Source organism: Coccinella septempunctata, chromosome 4 (assembly GCF_907165205.1).
Source record: "Coccinella septempunctata chromosome 4, icCocSept1.1, whole genome shotgun sequence".
In the NCBI taxonomy this organism is placed as follows: domain Eukaryota; kingdom Metazoa; phylum Arthropoda; class Insecta; order Coleoptera; family Coccinellidae; genus Coccinella; species Coccinella septempunctata.
The window spans coordinates 37,776,795-37,796,031 of record NC_058192.1 but is presented as its reverse complement, the minus strand read 5'-3'; the positions used below and the strand labels follow the sequence as shown (position 1 = coordinate 37,796,031).

General features: G+C 39.1%; 1 protein-coding gene and 1 long non-coding RNA gene across 5 annotated transcripts in view; both read left to right on the top strand.

Annotated features, from left to right (window-relative positions):
• Window positions 1-19,237, top strand: part of LOC123312511 (ras-like GTP-binding protein RhoL) — a 340,108-nt gene that overhangs the window by 157,182 nt on the left and 163,689 nt on the right. The window lies entirely within an intron of this gene.
• On the top strand, window positions 14,596-19,110 carry LOC123312517. 2 transcript variants are annotated; one of them, XR_006537635.1, is made up of 4 exons: window positions 14,596-14,606; window positions 18,171-18,376; window positions 18,575-18,689; window positions 18,801-19,110. It is a non-coding gene; the product is annotated as an uncharacterized LOC123312517 (long non-coding RNA). The 2 variants fall into 2 exon arrangements; XR_006537634.1 differs by lacking the exon at window positions 14,596-14,606 and having other exon boundaries at window positions 18,094-18,376.

Below are 19,237 nucleotides of genomic sequence, written 5' to 3'. Positions count from 1 at the left end.
GATTATACTCTCGTTTAGTATCTGCTAAGAGTTGCTTGTAATTTCTCTTTTGTGCTCTATAAAGTTCGAGCAATTCATCAGAATTCAGATCTTTACTTAGACAGAACAGATTTTTTAATTCCTGACTTGCTCGACGTATTTGGGGAGTGACCCAAGTGGAAGTTCCAGGCCTGAATTTTTTTATCGGGCAACACTCATCAACAGCGGATAGGATGATATCCATGAAACGATAGAAGCTGTAGTCCACTGAAGAAGTACTATAAAGGCTAGAAAAGTCAGTTCTTGAAATTACATTATTGAGTTCAATCAGTCTTTCATCAGAGCAATCCCTAATGAAATTATTATCAGGTTTCATTTCAGGAATCGGATTCAAGGGCAGGAAGTAAGTAAATAAAACCGACCTATGATCACCCATGTGCGGTTCAAAGACACGACAACTGAAGCTGTCAGAGTCTGCGTTCGTCAGGATATAATCGACTTTAGAAATGGAAGTGCAGTTATTTCTATTGGTGAACACTCTGGTAGGTTCATTACTGGTGATTCGAAGATTGAAGCACGTCATGAGATCATCCAGCAAACGTTTTTTGTAACAAGACAAATTCAAATAGTTAACGTTCATATCGCCACACACAACGACTACCCCAGCTTTGTGAAAACTACGTTCCAGAATGATGGACAGTTCATCCAAAAAGATATTATAGTCTCCATAAGGGGACCTGTAAACGCAAAGTATACATATGTCTACATTATGAAACCTAATACCGACTGCACAGCACTCACAATGAAGTTCGGAGCAAATATCAGAAAATTGAAAACGCCTTGGATTTAGCCCTTCCTTAACAAAAATTAAGGAACCACCATGTATCTTATTCATACGGTTATAGTGAGCAGCAAGCAGGTATCCAGGCAGTGAAACAGATTCAATGCTATCACTATTGCACCAATGTTCCACTACACTCACAATATCCGGAGACTCCTCATTCACCAGGACCTCCAGACTGTTCAGCTTGTTTCCGATTCCCTGGATGTTGACGTATAGGATTCCCAAGGATGCTTCTCGAAGAACAGGCTTCCCTACTTGATGTTGGTTGTCCGGAGATCCCTGGGTACAGTTTCGATGGGGAACCTCTTTTTGTGAAAAAACTGTGAAACACGGACGCCGTCAGGCCATATATCTTTTTTCCATATGTTTTTAAAATTTTCCTGATTTATTGAGACTTTCATGGACGAATAAATTTCTGGATGTCTTGAAGACAATGGCTCGCAAATGACCTCAGGAAATTTATCAACGAGGATTCTCTTCAGATCATCAGCCCTTGTTTGTGGTGCCAGCCTAGTTACATGTAAACACTTACACTTAGGTACAGTCTTGATTTCCGAAAACTCCTTATTTTGTCCTACCACAAATTCAGGCCTTTTTCTATTTTCATTTTCAGGTTTCCCTGTCACTTCATGGCTCGATCTTATCGTCCTTCGCTTTTTCCTCGATGTAACTACGGTAAACTGGGATAAATCATCCTTTATATCCGCATTTACACTATCAAGGGGGTTGTTCATGTTGGATGTATCATTTTCTACAATCTTAGTTTCTTTATTTATTTTGGAAACACCAGGTACCGGAGATGCAGAAACAGATGGATCAATAGTGGAATTCCGAACAGACGGTGGAACCCCGGAGATTCCGTGACCAATATCAGCTGATGCGGTGGTAAGGTTATCACTCGGGTTATCAGCATGTTTAAGATTTCTAATCTCGTCTGTCAGATCCTTTATTTGTTTATTTTGTGATGAAACCAACCTCTTCAGAGAATCAATTTCATCCGTGAAGAACGACGTGATTTCTTTCACAATTTCCGCTTTCATCGACAGAAGGTCCTTAACGGTCAGAAGGTGTCCAGCAGGATGGGATATATTATCATCAAAGTTCGATGTATTCCCGATGGAAATGCACTTATCACATGTCCAATCATTCAAACTTCCCACCTCTCGGATTTTAACGAATTTTTCAATGCACATTTGAACACACTTAATGTGGTAACTATTCTCACAATTTTTACAATGAATTGAATCATCATATCTATTAATTTTGGCAGAACACTGCGAGCAACAAATTCCTCGACCGCTCGACGCCATATCGTGTAGCGTAATGACGCGTATGGCACCGGGACGATGAAATGATGGATCAGCTAGGGGTAAATTACGAATATGATTCCATGAATCAGTACAAACTGGATGTACAGGTAAATTTTCACAAATTCTATCAATTACTATAGCATCAGTATATAAAATCGGATTATTCGACATTACTGGTTTCAATGATAGCGATACTGATCCACTACTCAATTTAGCATTCATGGATCCTAATCCTCTGACTTCAACAGAATTAGGAACTTTATGCAAGTTCAGACGTTTTACTGCCTTTTCCGTGATAAAGCAAGTCATACTACCCGAATCTATTAAACATCTAAGAGATTGATGAGCACCGCGGCCATCACACACATCAACATAAGGGAGATCGGCCACCGAATGCGAAGTTGAACGAAGCTGTGCTTTTTCAATGCTAAATCACGAGTTACGTCACTCGATTCGTAGCTTGTCAATTATATTAGTACTGAAAATGCGAAGTTACGCGAAGCTGAGCATTTTCAGTACTAATATAATTGACAAGCTACGAATCGAGTGACGTAACTCGTGATTTAGCATTGAAAAAGCACAGCTTCGTTCAACTTCGCATTCGCTAATGCTTCAAGTTTTTCACCATCCGCAATATCCCCTATGTCAAATGGTCAAGAATCATTTCGACCGCAAAATCACTCAAATCACCCTGATAATGATTCGACTTTCGTTGGTGCTGGGGTCATGGCACATGACCCCAGCACCAACGAAAGTCGAATCATTATCAGGGTGATTTGAGTGATTTTGCGGTCGAAATGATTCTTGACCATTTGACATAGGGGATATTGCGGATGGTGAAAAACTTGAAGCATTAGCGGAGCGCATTTTAGTGTTGTCATGGAGAAGTGTGTGATGAAATTTTGACTTACATACTTTACATGTATGCGAGGATCTGCAAGATCGTAAATCATGAGAGGAACTTAGACAATTGAAACATAGTTTGTTGTCTTTACAGAAGTGATAGCGATCAGAAACAGACTTATTAGCAAATGCAGAACAGGTATAAAGCGAATGATTTGCTTGGCAAAAAATACAAGTAGCAGCGGGCGATTTGTTGACAAACAATGCAGTAGTACGAGATGAAATGGGACGTATAAAAGAAGCAGATTTTCGCATTGCATTTTGTTTATCATTAATTGTTTGCGAAGTTGAAGATCCCAGCGTCTATTAATGAAATCAATTACTTCATTGAATGTTGGAACTTCGGTGGATTGATGTTCCATTTCAAAGCGTGTAAGCGTATTCTTGTCAAGACGTTTTATAATCATCATGACTAAAATAAAATCCCAATGATCGGTGGGAAATTTGAGGGTTTTTAAAGCAGCAACGTTTTCGGTGAAGGTATCTATCAATTTTCTATAAGATTCTGTAGAAGGACTTGTGATCTTAGGAGCGTTCTCTATTTCGGCCCACAGACTCTTAGATTGTAAGCGGCGATTTGAAAAACGGTCAACAATACTTTTATAAGCGATGACGTAATTAGGCGACGTTAAAGGCAACGTTTTAACTAAAGAAAGTGCAGAGCCTTGAACAGAACTAACCAAATAAGTGAATTTTTCTATTGGAGTTAAGAATGGATTGTTGTGCACAAGTGCATCAAACTGATCTCGAAATGATGTGAAATCTTTGTAATCACCGCTAAATTTCATCAATGATATTTTAGGTAATCGAACATTTCCATGATTAGTGGATGGACCCAACATTGTACAACATTGTATTATGGCTTGGTCCTGATGGCGAACTTACGTAATCATCGAATAATTCGGTAAAGCATGTCTTCACATCGTAGTAATCGGAAAGAAAACTCTCTCGAACCAAATTTTCCAGTTCCAAATCGGAGTCAGGATCATTCAAAAGTGCGGAAATTACCTTGTTGTGATGTTCAAAAAATGCGTCGTGAATCGTCTGTATATCTTGATAGCGTACCTTGAATGAGACGTGTTGAGTTCTATCGGTTTTAGCTTTCTGGGCTAGAACATGAAGCGACTTCATATCGGAAATCGAATTGTTTCGAAATGTTTTGGACTTTTTTAATTTATCCATCGCGCTCCGTTATTCAGACGAAATACAGTGAAATCAGCTGAGTGGAAAATGATGTCAACAGACATGCGTTGATGCGCGAGATGAATTTTCAGGATCAAGGTCACTGCGTTTTTGAAATGCTGAAGAACTTATGAAAATGGCGGAACATTTCAATTACAGAGTTTGTATTTAAAAATCAATAAAATTGATTATATATCCTTTAGAACTATAATAACTGCATTAAATAATTGGAAAATCTGACGAGCTTCTATTGAAAGCGGTAACCTTTCTGAATACGAGTGATTGGCGATCTCCACGCACATGCGATCAATTTGAAACTGCAATGAAAATTTTGAATTTTAAGATGAAAACATGGTTTATATCCGGCTACAGAAGGATCAAAATGTTGGCGAAAATGATAGCTCTTAAGTTGTTGAGATAAAATGGACTGTATTAAAAAAAAGCGGCGGTATCAGAAACCTCACCTGGATGTTGTAGCTCCAATTTTGCCAGTGCCAACGGTCGATTGAGCTCTTCTTCAAGTCAGCACTACAGCACTGTTGAATTCTTAGTGTGCACAGCAACACAGCACTTTCTCTATAGTCACAGTGAAATAAGTAGTTTTGGAAAATAGCGAAGAAATACCAAAAAACGTAGCGATAAGCGGTTAAGCAGCAGTATGTCGATTGTAGCGAATGTCATTCATTACTGACTAATTGTCTTTTTGATGAGGGGGGAGTAACGAATTAGATTCCTGATACCACATGCAGGCCCGGACTGGCCAGGTCCGCAGGTCCGCGATCGCGGAGGGCCCCCGGCCTGAGGGGCCCCCACTACCTATAGATAAAGATAATAGATGAAGTAGCTTCAACAAGTGAGTTGCTCACAAAGAAGCTGTTTCTTCAGGCCAAGGGGAGCAAAATGTTGAAGCATCTTTAAGCCCCTTTTATTCCAGTATATCAGCATTGTGAACTATTAAACACACAGATTTGTTTTTAATTTTAGTATTATTTTTCTAATCACTAAAATCTGTTTTTCATTATTTTTATTACAAAAATTATTTTGACCTAATTCGTTCAGACATTTGGTGTGACTAAAATACTGCATTTTAGAACTAGAAACAGATTACATATATGATTTTCACATAAAATGAGTGGTGAACCACGACTCGTGTTTTGTAATCACAATAAGATCTTCAGGTTGTTGTGCGTAAACTGAAAAGTTTGGTACCGAACGAGGTGATTTATAAACAAATACATTGTGTTTTTACGGTGAGGCTTTCACAAGCATTTTCAATGCGTTTTCATAGTTCGTCCGCACAATCCACTTCACCGTCACTGTACACTAATGTTTTCAAACGACCCCAAAGGAAGAAATCACAGGGGTTGAGATCTGGGGAAAGAAATGGATTCGCCACGTCCTATCCACCTATTCGGAAACACATTATTTAAATAATTTCGAACGTTTATTCGAAGGTGGGGTGGTGCTCCATCCAGTAACAACCACATTCTCTGTCGAATATTGACAAGAATATCTTCTAGTAATCATGGCAAATTGTTCTGGAGAAAATGTCGTCACCTGACATTCGTGGTGGTAGAAAAAATGGCCCAATAGGCATTCCACAAAGGAGTCCGATCCAGACATTCAAGGAAAACCTTTGCTGAAAATCTGTTCTGATAGCGTGAGGGTATTCTGTAGACCATACATGGCTATTGTAGAAATTAGGGCAAGTGATTAACGACCTCTATATTATAACAAAAAGAGAGGTTCCGTTTCATTGGACTTAAAACCTATCAACCCTTCTCTCTTTTTATTGTAGAAATTGTTTACTCCATTTCTTCGTCAGTAAACAGAATAGAACATCTATTCTGTTAGATATTGGTGATTTAAAAGCTTTTCTTTTCTTCGAGAATGGGCTTCTGGTTGGAGTGCTTGAACTACCTGGAAATGGTATGTAGGGGTATAGTTACTCTTGTCTTAGTGTCTTTCAAACTCTACTGTGACTAACTCCGACTACCCTGGCACCGACGTCGGACCCGGGCACCGACGTGCCCATACATATGTAAATGTCGGAGGGGATTGAATAAAATTATTATTATTATTATTTTTTTTTTCCTTCGTGTGAGGGGAAAACCCTTTATGGGCGCCCAGAGGGTCCGCACTCTAGGTAGTGTGAGACTCCGAGATCTTGTTTGGCTACTCACTAAAAACCCCTCACACTTTCGACGGAGAAGTTCTTCGTCCGGCCCTTGCAGCGTCCCTTAACAAAAGAGATGAGCTGCAAGTGGCATCTAGAGTTCATGGGATCTGATGATATGCAGTGACCCAAGCAACACCGCCTTCTGCATTCTGTGCGCTAGTATCTCGGCCCAAGATCTGCAGGCCGGAATAATCTCCAATTCTTCCACGTAGTTGGCTCTCATTCCTCCGAGACATCCTATGATCAGTACAACCATCCTGACTTTATGACCCGGGTACATAGTTCCAAGCTCGAAAACAAGATCTTCGTATTTTTGCCTTTTTTGCTCTTCCTTCATCACCATGTTGTTTTCTGCAGGGAATGAGAATTCCACGACGAACAATTCCTTCAGCTCTTTGTCCAAAAGAAGTATGTCTGGCTTTATTGCATTGATCTGCCGTGTTGTTGAGACAGGATAGTTCCAGTATATTCGAGCTTTCTCGTTCTGGACTACCGCTTCAATCTCCAGAGGCACATATGGTAGCACCGGTTCTTTGTCTATCTCATATGCCGCCCTCAGATGGAAGTAGAGAACTCGGAGTGCCGCGTTGTGTCTCTCTATATACCCCGATGGAGCATGGACTCTGCAGGCGGAAAGAATGTGCATAATCGTTTCTTGTTGACTATGGCACGCTCTGCACGTTGTTGGGGTGTCCATTTTCGTGATGTTCTTTTTATACCATCTGGTATTTATTACTCCATCCTGACACGCCATCACAAATCCCTCCGTCTCTGACTTAAGGCTAGCCGACTTTAGAAAGGCGAAAGACAATTCTTCCGACAGATCTTGGTCTTTTAAACTCCTGAAAAATATGGAGTGCAGGCTCTTACTCATATGATGTTCGAGTAATGTATTCGACTGAGACTTCCGGATCAGTCTTGCTAGCCTTCTTTGGTCCGCTTGAGTGATCGGTGCTCCAGCACGCTCAGGATCGATCGACACGCCGGTTATACCGAGCTTCTCCAAGGCTCTCTGTGCAGTTCGGAATAGGAAGGCTCCGTGGTTCGCGAGTTCATGCTGAGCTACAAACTTCAGAAGCGGATCTTCACTTCTTAGGACCCTTACTGCTGTTTCCAATGTTTGTTGATGGTGTTGATATTCCAAACATTGCAATCCTCTACCCCCCTGGCTTCGGGGAAGGTATATCCTCTGAATCGAGCTATTTGGGTGAAGGCTACGATTCATGTTCATCGTTTTTCTTGTTGACCTATCAAGATCGAGGAGTTCGTTCACCGTCCAGTTTACCACCCCGAAAGAGTAGGTAAGTGTCGGGATGGCTAGCATCTTTGTAGCTGATACTTTGTTCTTTCCTGACAGCTGTGATTTCCTGATGTCTCTCAGCTTCTTCTTGTAGCTGGCTGATAAGGCGTCCTTTATCTGGGTTGTCTCCAGTACTCCCCTCTGTTTCATCCCGAGAAACTTATAAGTTTCTCCGTCTTCCAGACGTCGAAAAGTCATTCCATCTTCCAGTTGGATATCTTCTCCTGGATCATCAACCCTTCCCCTGCGGAGATGAAAAAAAAAATAATAATTATTATTATTATTATTATTATGGATCTAGTACTTGTTGTCGGTTGTTCCCCAACTTTGTCCCAAATCTGCTCCTCGATTTCTGCCATTTGCGATGTTACAGAATCCCTATATCTCTGCACCAAGTTTATGAACATCCGAGGAGTTGGGTGATTTCTTAACGGAAATCGTCTACTGTACAACCTGTACGTCGCACTGGCACTCTGTTTGGATTCACCATAAAGCAAAATCATGTCAACAAGTTCATCGTTTGAGTAAACGTGAGGCATTTTTCAACTACTTTGCGACACTCCAAAAATTCACAAAAATCAAGCTGACTCTGACGGTTATCAGTATACTGAACTTTCGCCTGCACAAGCCCACGCATGGAGGAACGGAAATTTCCTCAAAAGTATAGACCAACCAGCCTACTATCAGCACTAGGAAACATCGTCGAGAGGGTTATCGCTAAAAGGCTGAATGAGGAAACCGAAATGTTGAAGATAATTCCACCCGAACAATTTGGATTTTGACGAGAACATTCGACTGAACTCCAATTGCTACGGCTCATAGAATACGTCACCGAAGAAATGCAGACCAAACAGGCCACAGGATTAGTTCTGATGGATATCGGGAGAGCTTTTGATAGAGTATGGTACGAAGGCCTAATCTACAAGATGAAAAAAAGCAGGATATTCGACCAAGCTATGCAAGATTATAAGGAACTATCTGAGGAATAGAAACTTTTATGTGAAGAAAGATGGAGCAACCTCTCAAACCAGACAATTGGAAGCGGGAGTGCCTCAAGGATCGGTACTTGACCTCTGCTTTACGTAATATACGTTTATAATATCCCAAAGAATGCTAGAAATATGCTCACCTTGTATGCAGATGACACAGGAATAGCGTTCAGACATCGACGCCCAGAGATCATACACCAGAGACTGCAGGAAGCCATAGATGAATTACTCAAATGGTGCATCAAATGGAAAATCCAAATCAATGGAAGAAAGACTCAAGGTTAATAGGCAAAATGCCCGGAACCTATGAAGAAGCAGTTAAGGGTTTTTAGTGGGTCTCGAGCTCAAGAGAGTGAGAATCCCCACACTGTTACCCCTCAGGAGGGGGTGTGTTCATCTGTCTTGCAATTTTCCCCCTGCTACACAAAAAAAGGCCTACGCATGGTTTCGGTAGTGCGTAGAATTCATGCAGTGGCTGCAGAATGTGACTACCCATATGCAATTACCAAGTTGCAGTCACATACTGTAGCACTGTAGCATTGCATCCGAAGCACTACCGAAATCATACCTTGAGCCCTGGTGATTATTTTATATAAATGATTTTTGGTAACACGACCTACTTTGAGAAGTTCTATTACCTGTCAAAAAAGGCCTCACCTTTGAGAACACCATGTATTTAACTCTCTACTCCTAAAAATATAGTGGGGGCGGGGGTAGTTTCCAGAACATTCAGAGCAACTCCAGGATGTTTTCGTCTGCTCAGTTGCTAATATAAAACAAACAAGCAAACCAAAAAAAAAACTGTCAAAAAAAAAGAACTAATTCAAAAAAATTACAAGAACAACAACAACTCGTTGAAATCTAGGGAAAGATGATAGTTTTTGATAACATTATGCATTGACAGAAGGTTTCCTTTACTATATTATTTAATGACCGATCATCCGATTGGTACCTATTGGTAATTGATCTGAACGTTCCGATAATTAGCATTACCCCCCTCTAGTCCGATTTCCACCAACTCTGAAATGAAATTGCTCTGAATGTTCTGGAAACTGTCACTGCCCCCTGTAGATTTTTAGAATAGAGTAAAACGCTTGTTCAAATATCTTCTCGTTCGATACCATATATTTCAGTTTACATTTACCCACCTAGAGATGTTATTGTGAAAGTGTCGTGATTTGACAACCATTTTTTGTGAAAATCAAATAATCTGTTTCAAGTTCAATTATGGCTGTATCGGCCACATCAATTCAATACTCCACTTTTATTTTTAACACTTTTGTAATTATTGGCAGTTCTACAGAATGTGTTTTTCAGTGGTTTCTTGAAAATACTGTGAATTTCTAATTTTAATAAAAAATAAAGTCAATAAAAGTCGAAAATCATAATATTCGCAGAAATACCTAGAGTAAAAACGCGTTTTCATTGTTTTCAAGCACCTAATTCGTTTTCAAACATTTTCCGGGTAGAGCCTCGGACCCCCCGACGTAGGGCCCCTTAATAGATCTCAGCGGAAGGCCCCAAGCGGTCCCAGTCCGGGCCTGACCACATGGAATAAAGCGTATTTTGAAATCCAAGTCTTTTCCCCAACAAGTTCTTCAATTCAAACAATCTGCCTGGCTTAAAATGTATAGTGACAAAAATACACATTTGAGGCAGACAGCTAGGAACGATTTTGAAAAAAAATCTGTTCAAATTTATGATTGATGCTGTGTTTGGGAAAACGATTGAAAACGTCCGGAAGCATATAGAGAAGTTAATTTGGTCAACAAATGGTATGGCAGATATGGCGCAATGAATTTGATATCTAGCCCTTTCTACAAGGATAGAATGATCTTCGGAGAAAATCTAGTCGCTATTGAATTGCAAAAGCGTTTAATCACAATCGATAAACCAATATATGTAGGAATGCCCGTATAAGACATTTCAAAGGTTTGCTTGTATGAGTTTCATTACGATTATTTCCAACCTACTTTCAAAGAAAGTATATTGAATTATGTAGATACCATAAAAATTATAACTTACAATGGAAGCGGTAAAGGAAAGAGAAACGTGTTGCCTAGGGAAAGATAGAGCTAGTAGTGGCAAAAAGCTCGATAAAAGCGTTGTTTCCGAGTGTTTAGTTTGCTGTTGTTGTGCTTTTTGTGCAATTTTTCCCAGTGTTTTGAAATAAAAGTGTTTAAATAACACTAATACATAATGGTTAAATCTAGTGCAGCCATAAACTGTACAAACTGGTGGTAAAAAGGAAAAATTTCATTCCCATTGAGGAGGACTATTTTATGTTCATGGCAATAAAAATTTGAAAGTAGGATCAGTGCCGTCAGTATTCAACTTCCCTGATAAAACCCAAAAGAAAACTTTCAAAACCGCACGGCTCGCGTTTGGACTTCTTGCTGGCCATTCCATTCGAGAGACTTCAACCTCTTCAAGGTACTCCTGAACGATGCGCGCACGATGGGGTCTGGCATTATCGTCCATAAAAATGAAATTTTCACCAAAAATTGTTCGATAGAAATAGATCATATTTGAATCAATTTACTAAAGAAGGAACTGTCATCCGGTAATTTCAAAATTAAATGAATCAACGTTTCTTTGCAGTCTCTGTTTCTGTGGGTTGACAATTAATGTCAAACAAAAACCACCACTCAGAAGATTTTCTAAAAAATACATTTTTCGTCTGATGAAGGAGTCTGATATAGACTCCGAAACGTTACAGAATTATAATTTCAACGTTATTTATTTTGAGTTCATTGTCAGGCAACAATTTTTTCTAGTTAATTTGCTCCTGACAAATTAGTGCAAGAATTTACGCAGGAGCAAATCGTTGATTTCATTTTTAATTGATTTTGTTTCAGAGATTGGGAGTGAAAACCCTAAAAAGTTTATGAAGAGATGCAAATGGCACTACATACATGCTCTTCCAGAATGTTCCTTATATACTTATCAGCATTCATAGCTCCATTATCAACGACCACTAGGTCTGTGCGAGCAATCAAAGAAAACTACCGCTTGGGCACATTCCTCTTGGGTCAAATTGCGTGTTTCGCGTTGCCTAACGATCGAGTGTAGAAAATAAAACGAAAGAAAAACTATTCATCACTAGAATTGATCGAGAACAACTGATTTTAACACCTTGACGGACAACGACGTCTATAGACGTTGAGGTCACTGTGCATGATATGACGGCACAGTTTTTAGACGTTTATAGACGTCTTCCTATAAACTCGTCTAACGTCGACATGACATTCCTGGACGTTGGAAAAGCGTGATATTATGAAAAAGCGTCACATCGTTCACACATTTTGAATTTTTTGAACCCGAAAGATGACGATCTTGATCGAATCATTCGCTTCGCCATACCGAGTATTCAGCCGCTACACAGCCATTCAGCGTGTTCAGTATTTGTTCAAATGTGAGAGTGTTACGCTCGAAAATTACGTAGTTTCCGTGTTAAACTTCCATTATAACTTTCTTACTTAATCTAATGAAGAGCAATTCTACTTGTTTTGTCGAAAAAATTAGAACGCCTTTGGACGCCCATGTCATAAAAAAATGAAGAAATATGTTCATGTTATGACACTGACGTCTAAAGCCGTCTGTTGTTTTTTTTCCATATTCACATCCTCTAAATCACTACTAATATTTTGATGTATATCACTCCAATTTTGAACCATATTAAATCAGTATACATGAGCGTCATATCACAAGCAACTGCCAAATAGGTACTGTCCGTCAATTGGCCATATGCATAAAGAAGTTGTAAATGCTTTCACTTCAGTTTATTGAAAGGAACTTATCTTAACTTGAATGTCATTCAACATGTCGCCCGTACATTCAACATGTCGCCCGTACGCGGACTGGTTTGTTCTCAATGTTCGAATAAGATAAGTCGTTACGATGATTCTATTAAATGCAGGATTTGTGGAAACAGTTTCCATTTAAATTGCCTGAACATCACCATTGAACTTTTTAATGAAATGCGTGGTAATGGTAATATTGCTAAGTGGTTTTGTGATGGTTGTACCGATTCCAGTAGTTCAAATCCTGAGCCAACCGAGCCTCAGCAAATCAATCCAGGGGGTGAGGATCCACTTTTCTCTACCATCCATAGAATTGTTGATAATTTAGTTACACCATTGCATTCAGAAATTTTGGAATTGAGAAATCTTATCGCAATTCAAAATAAACAAATATCTTCCCTTATCAAGGAAATACAAATGTTGAAGCAGGACAAAAACACCGAAACAGATATCATAACAGTTGTACGAGATTCCCCAGATGATATTGGTCACATATCGGGAATCCCCTCGACTAGCACATCGTCGGATGTTTTACTTCCCACAGACGATGGCATATCTACAGCTGTTCCAAATGATTCCAAGCTCACTCCCTGTGTAAATCTTGTTGAGGAGAGCTTACCTCTACAAAAATCTGATACCAATGAAGGATGGAAAATCGTAAAAAGAAAAGGAAAGCAGAGATCTGCAGATGAGTTAAATAAACCTAAAAGAGAGCCTGCAAAGAGGATGACTAAGTTCAAACCGATAATTGGTTCCTCGAGTTCGACAGCTCTTGTGGGTGTTCCTAAGAAAAGATTATCTCACATTCACGTATCGAGACTTAATCCTTCAACTACAACCGAAGATCTACAGAATTTTTTGAGAGATAATGTCACTGATTTGCACATCGAAAAATTGAATTCGAAGCAACCGGAAATGTATTCCTCGTTCAAGTTGACTCTTCCATCTGAATTTCAGTCTCTTGTAATGGAACCACCATTTTGGCCCGAGGGGATACTGATTAATAAATTTTTTCTACGATCCCGTAACTTGGTCACTGAAAAACGGGATCAATGACAACTTGCCTACGGAGAACTCCATTACATCCACCAATAAGTTAAGAATATTACAACTAAATGTACAAAGCATTATCAGCAAAATAACCCGAATCGAAGTCTTTCTTAATTTGACTGGTCCTGATTTTATCAGCGTCGTTGAGCACTGGTGTCCACCAGAAAGGATCCTCTATATGAATCTGGCTGGCTATCGCATCGCTGCTCAATATTGCCGATCTGAACGTGAACATGGAGGATGTGCGATATACGCTCGTCCTGTATACGAAACTCACCCTTTAAATATAGATAAGCTATCGGTGCCGATGCATTGTGAACTATGTGCTGTTAAAGTAAAGTTGGGAGATGTAATTTATTGTATAGTTAGTGTCTATAGACCTCCATCCGGCGATTTGATGATTTTTCTGCGTACTCTGGAATACGTCCTACACTATTGTACTACTATTTCCCATGTACTATTCTTATGTGGTGATTTTAATATTAACTACCTACTCTTGAATGACAATCGCAAGAAAATATTGGATGAATTGTTTTTAAGTTATGGTTTGAATCTTGGCTCATGTGAACCAACTAGAATATTCACCAACAAACACGGCGTTACTACAGTCAGTAAGGTAGACTATATTGCTACAAATGTAATCCGTGATAGGTTTCATGTCTCTGTGAAAGAACCATTCATAAGTGATCATAAGGCAGTTTTTTTAGAGTACTTGTTGAATACATCCGTCAAATCCTGCTCGTTACGTACTCAACCGTCTCGAACGATTTCACAAGGCAGCTTGAACTATCTATTTTCCCTCATCGCTGAAACTGACTTCGATAGCACCTATTGTGGTCAGTCTGTTGATGATAATTTTAATAGCTTTTTAAATACTCTCAAGTCTTTGATCAATATTGCATGCCCCATGAAGATACATAAAAATTCTCGGCCATCTCGTCCAGGATGGATCAATTCGCAGATTATTAGATCAAGAGATAACTTACGTAAATTGCATTGGCTAGTACAGAATTCAAATTCATCGTCGATTAGAGATGAGTACAAAAACGCCAAATATCTCTATAATCGTCAGTTAAACTTTTTCAAACAAGAATACTATAGAAACATCTTTGCTAGGTCTACAAATGTGAATAAAACTGTTTGGAGGTGTATTAATGATGAATTGCACTCTCGCTCCAGGAATAATAAAACCATCTCTCTTCAATTGGATGGTAAAGTAATATCTTGCCCACGAGGGGTTTGTGAGGCGTTCGGTGAATACTTCTCGGAGGTAAATGAGCGGTCCCTTCGTGATCATTATGGTGATGTCCTGTCTGACAGTTGTACGTTGCAAAAACTCGTTACCCATAACTTCTTCTTCTTTCCAGTGGTGAGTGATGAAGTCCTATCTACAATTCAATGTTTAAAAGATAGTGGAAGCATGGGCCATGATGGCATCTCAATTAGAATATTAAAAACGATCGCCCCTCTTATAGCTGATCACCTAACTTTCCTCTTTAATCAATCGATTGATTCTGGGTGCTTCCCATCAATTTTAAAACTTGCCAAAGTGATACCAATACACAAAAGAGATGCTGAAAATAACATAGCGAACTATCGTCCGATCTCAATTCTGAGTCCATTATCTAAGATTTTTGAAAAAATTGTTTATCAGCGCATGTGCGGGTATCTGAGGAAGTTTTCCATTTTGTCTAACCATCAACACGGTTTCAGGGTGGGCAGATCAACGCAGACTGCCTGTACCGAGTTTATTGAGTTTGTACACGTTTGCCTCGATCAGGGTGATCATGTAATGGGAGTTTTTTTCGACCTCTCACGTGCATTTGACTGCTTGAGGCATGAATTCATAGTGGATAAACTGTATCAGATGGGATTCAGGGGAGTTTTCCTTAACTGGATTCTCAGTTATCTATCTGATAGATCAATATTTGTAGATTATGGCAATTGTTCTTCCAAAAAATATTTCTGTAACCTGGGTGTCCCTCAGGGATCAGTCTTGGGACCACTGTTCTTTTTATTGTTCATCAATGATTTACCGGAATACCTAATTGCATGCATACTAATTCTTTTTGCGGACGATACATCCATAGCAGTACGAGCGAAAAGTATAGATGATCTCATACGAATTTGTGAAGAACTTATTCAGCGATTTGAAGCTTGGTGTCGTAAAAACTCGCTCATTATGAACTCCAGTAAGACTCAGATTATAAAGTTCCAGAATCGGGAAATGGGACAGTCTACACCGCTGATTATTAATATGTCGGGAGGCAGTATAACAACCGTGGAGTGTGTGAAGTTCCTAGGTCTTTACGTCGACGGCTTCTTGAGATGGAACTTTCATTTGGATCATTTGTGTAAGACTCTCAACAAATCCTACTACGCACTACACCGATTAAGAGAGTCACTTCCAATTGAGACCCTCATCAGCGTGTATTACTCTCTGGTGTACAGTCATCTGAACTACAATGTTCTTCTTTGGGGAGCATCATCGGAGAGTAATCGTGTATTTGTCACGCAGAAGAAGATTATTCGCCTAATATTTGGTCTGAGGCCTAAAGATTCTTGCAGAGACGTCTTCAAGAACTTTCAAATTTTAACGTTGCCGTGTATATACATGTTGAATTGTCTGTTGTACGTACGAGCTAACTTATCCAAATTGGAGAAATGTTCAGACTTTCATGATTATAGAACAAGGCATGGCAATTTATTGAGTATACCAATGCACACAACTACCAAATTCAGGGCATCACCTAAATTTGCCGGAATTTCTCTCTATAATCATCTACCAAGCAGGTTTAAAAAGTTGAATGATAGACAGTTCAAGAAAGAAATCAAGGTGCTATTATGTTCTAAGGGTTACTATGAGCCAAGAGAATTTTTTTCAGATCAATTAAGTTGATAGTTGTATTATTATTTGTGAATTTTCTTTTTTTTTTTTCTTCTCTCTTTGACCTGTCCTATATATCGCTATGGTATCTGAAAGGATTAATAAATATGACTTTAGCCTTGCGGCTTTCACACTCCTCTCCAGAGGAAAATTCACTTATCCCAGATATCTCAGATATCAAAAGGATTAAGCTCTGTTGGAGCCCTTTCCAGGTTTTCGGGCTCATGATGTTGGTCGGGTCCGGGTCGCTCCTCGCCTCCCTGCTGTAGGTTGGATTCCTGCTCCACCCGTACTTCCTGTCGGCGCAGACGGTGTTCCTCTGCATTTCCCATGTACTTGCGTACAGTTCTCGCCGTTCCGAGCAGTACCGCCTTCTGCATGACTCTATAGATATTTTCGTCTAACTGAAGTTTCCTCAAGTTCTCCAGTAGTTTCTTCGGTATCAGGCCTGTAGATGAAATGACAATAGGGATGGTCTTGATATCTTTCAGCTTCCACTGTCTTCTGGTTTGTTCCTCGAGATCTCTGTATTTTGAAATTTTTTCAGTGTGCCTATCTAGAAGATTGTTATTATTTGGAATCGCCACATCGATGAAATTATTATTATTATTATTATTATTATGACTTCAGCCTTGCGGCTTTCACACTCCTCTCCAGAGGAAAATTCACTTATCCCAGATATCTCAGATATCAAAAGGATTAAGCTCTGTTGGAGCCCTTTCCAGGTTTTCGGGCTCGTGGTGGTGGTCGGGTCCGGGTCGCTCCTCACCTCCCTGCTGTAGGTTGGATTCCTGCTCCACCCGCACTTCCTGTCGGAGCAGACGGTGTTCCTCTGCATTCCCCATGTACTTGCGTACAGTTCTCGCCGTTCCGAGCAGTACCGCCTTCTGCATGACTCTATAGATATTTTCGTCCAACTGAAGTTTCCTCAAGTTCTCTAGTAGTTTCTTCGGTATCAGGCCTGTAGATGAAATGACAATAGGGATGGTCTTGATATCTTTCAGCTTCCACTGTCTTCTGGTTTGTTCCTCGAGATCTCTGTATTTTGAAATTATATTATTATTATTATTATTATTATTATTATTATTATTATTATTATTATTATTATACATTTTATAAGCAACTGACAAAGACAGTATTATAGTAAAAGCAAATACTCTTCTTTATGCATAAGAACCAATGGTTCTTATGCATAAAGAAGAGTATTGTTTTAAAATGAAGCCAATACATTCAAAATCTGATAATATCATCTTTTTTTATTCCTGCTGGGAAAGAACATCTGTATTGAAGAAAACCGGTGAAAGTGGATAGCATATGCATGCATAATTCTGATAAAAATAATTATTATTGAGAACACCTTCAGCTGTAGAATAAATTTGAGATTTCCATAATGTGCGTTAATTTTTTTGCGCAGTGTAAATAAATTCAGCGAAGTATTGCCAACACGTGATACACGAGATAGGCGACTTCAGCAGGTTAGCGGCGAAGGTGCGGCCGGCGCATGGACTCAGGTTCGACTGATTGTGTGAATTCTGAGCGTGCTGTAACTGATGCTCCCCATCGCTCAACGTTTGCGGAGAAAGTGGTTATTGCAACATTTTCAACTGCCGGTCCCTCCGTCTCGGTTAGGAATCAATCGAAATCGATTCGACATGAACGAGAATGTTCATGTTTCCTACCATGGAGGTAGGAAAAGAGTGGAGGGGGCATAAGGTCTGAAAAGTGTCACATAAACAAAACAAAGATTGCCCATCCCTATATGGCCGACTTCAAACTCTTTAAATTTTGGATTTTTAGTTGTTTCTACTTAATTTTACTTCAGTGGCTGTGATTTGTTGTTCAGTTTTGTAGTGGAAAGAAGTATTGTATGGTACAAAATGATTTCTGGTTCGGTATATATTCTAATGCATCCAAAGTTAATCTTATTAAAGCTGGAGTTACATTTCACAAGTAAGTTTCTAACTTTCTACTACTGTTGTGTAGTATAATTAGTTGTATGTATATATATATATATATACAACAAGATGTAATTGCTATTTATCGTCTGCTATCAAATCTTCCTGCTGGAGACAAGAAATACATGATACCAGTAACTCGAATATCCAAAATAAACTAATACCTTTTTCTCTACTTTTTTCTGTTTCCTAGGTTTCCTCTGAACCCTGAAAGAAGAACCCTGTGGATTCAGGCAATCTGTAAAAATTAGTTACCATCATCCCATGCAAGTATTTGTTCCATTTCTTTCAAAGATGATATCGATAAGGTAATAATAGAGATTATAAACTTACAAAGCTTTTGTCAATGGCTGGTCAATCACTTCCCTACCTGTCACTGATTATTTATTGTTAATTAATTTGGTGATTCTAAATTTCAGGTTCTCAGAGCTACCTTTCATAAAATGGAAGCTTCACCTGTTGAACCACGGGCATTTGAGAATTCCATGGTGATTAAGATGGTTCCATCAACCTTAAAAGACTCCCTTGATGAAGTTACACTCAATGAAGTAGATGAAACAAATGTTCTAGAGAAAACCACTTCAAAATATAAATCACACAATATCCTATCCCAGGGATTGTGAAGTTGGTCGGAATATTGTATATGTTTATGTTGTGGATAACTTGTACATTCTGTAAATTATTTCCTGTTCATATCTTGTTCCATTAAAATAAATATTAATAATTTTATTATCTGTGTTTTCATTGTATAATTATGATATTTTCATGCTTATGGAATTTGAAAAGTTGATTAACTGTAAGAGAAACAAATTTTTCATTCCTTTGGGATTGGGAATGAAAAAATTCATTGATGATG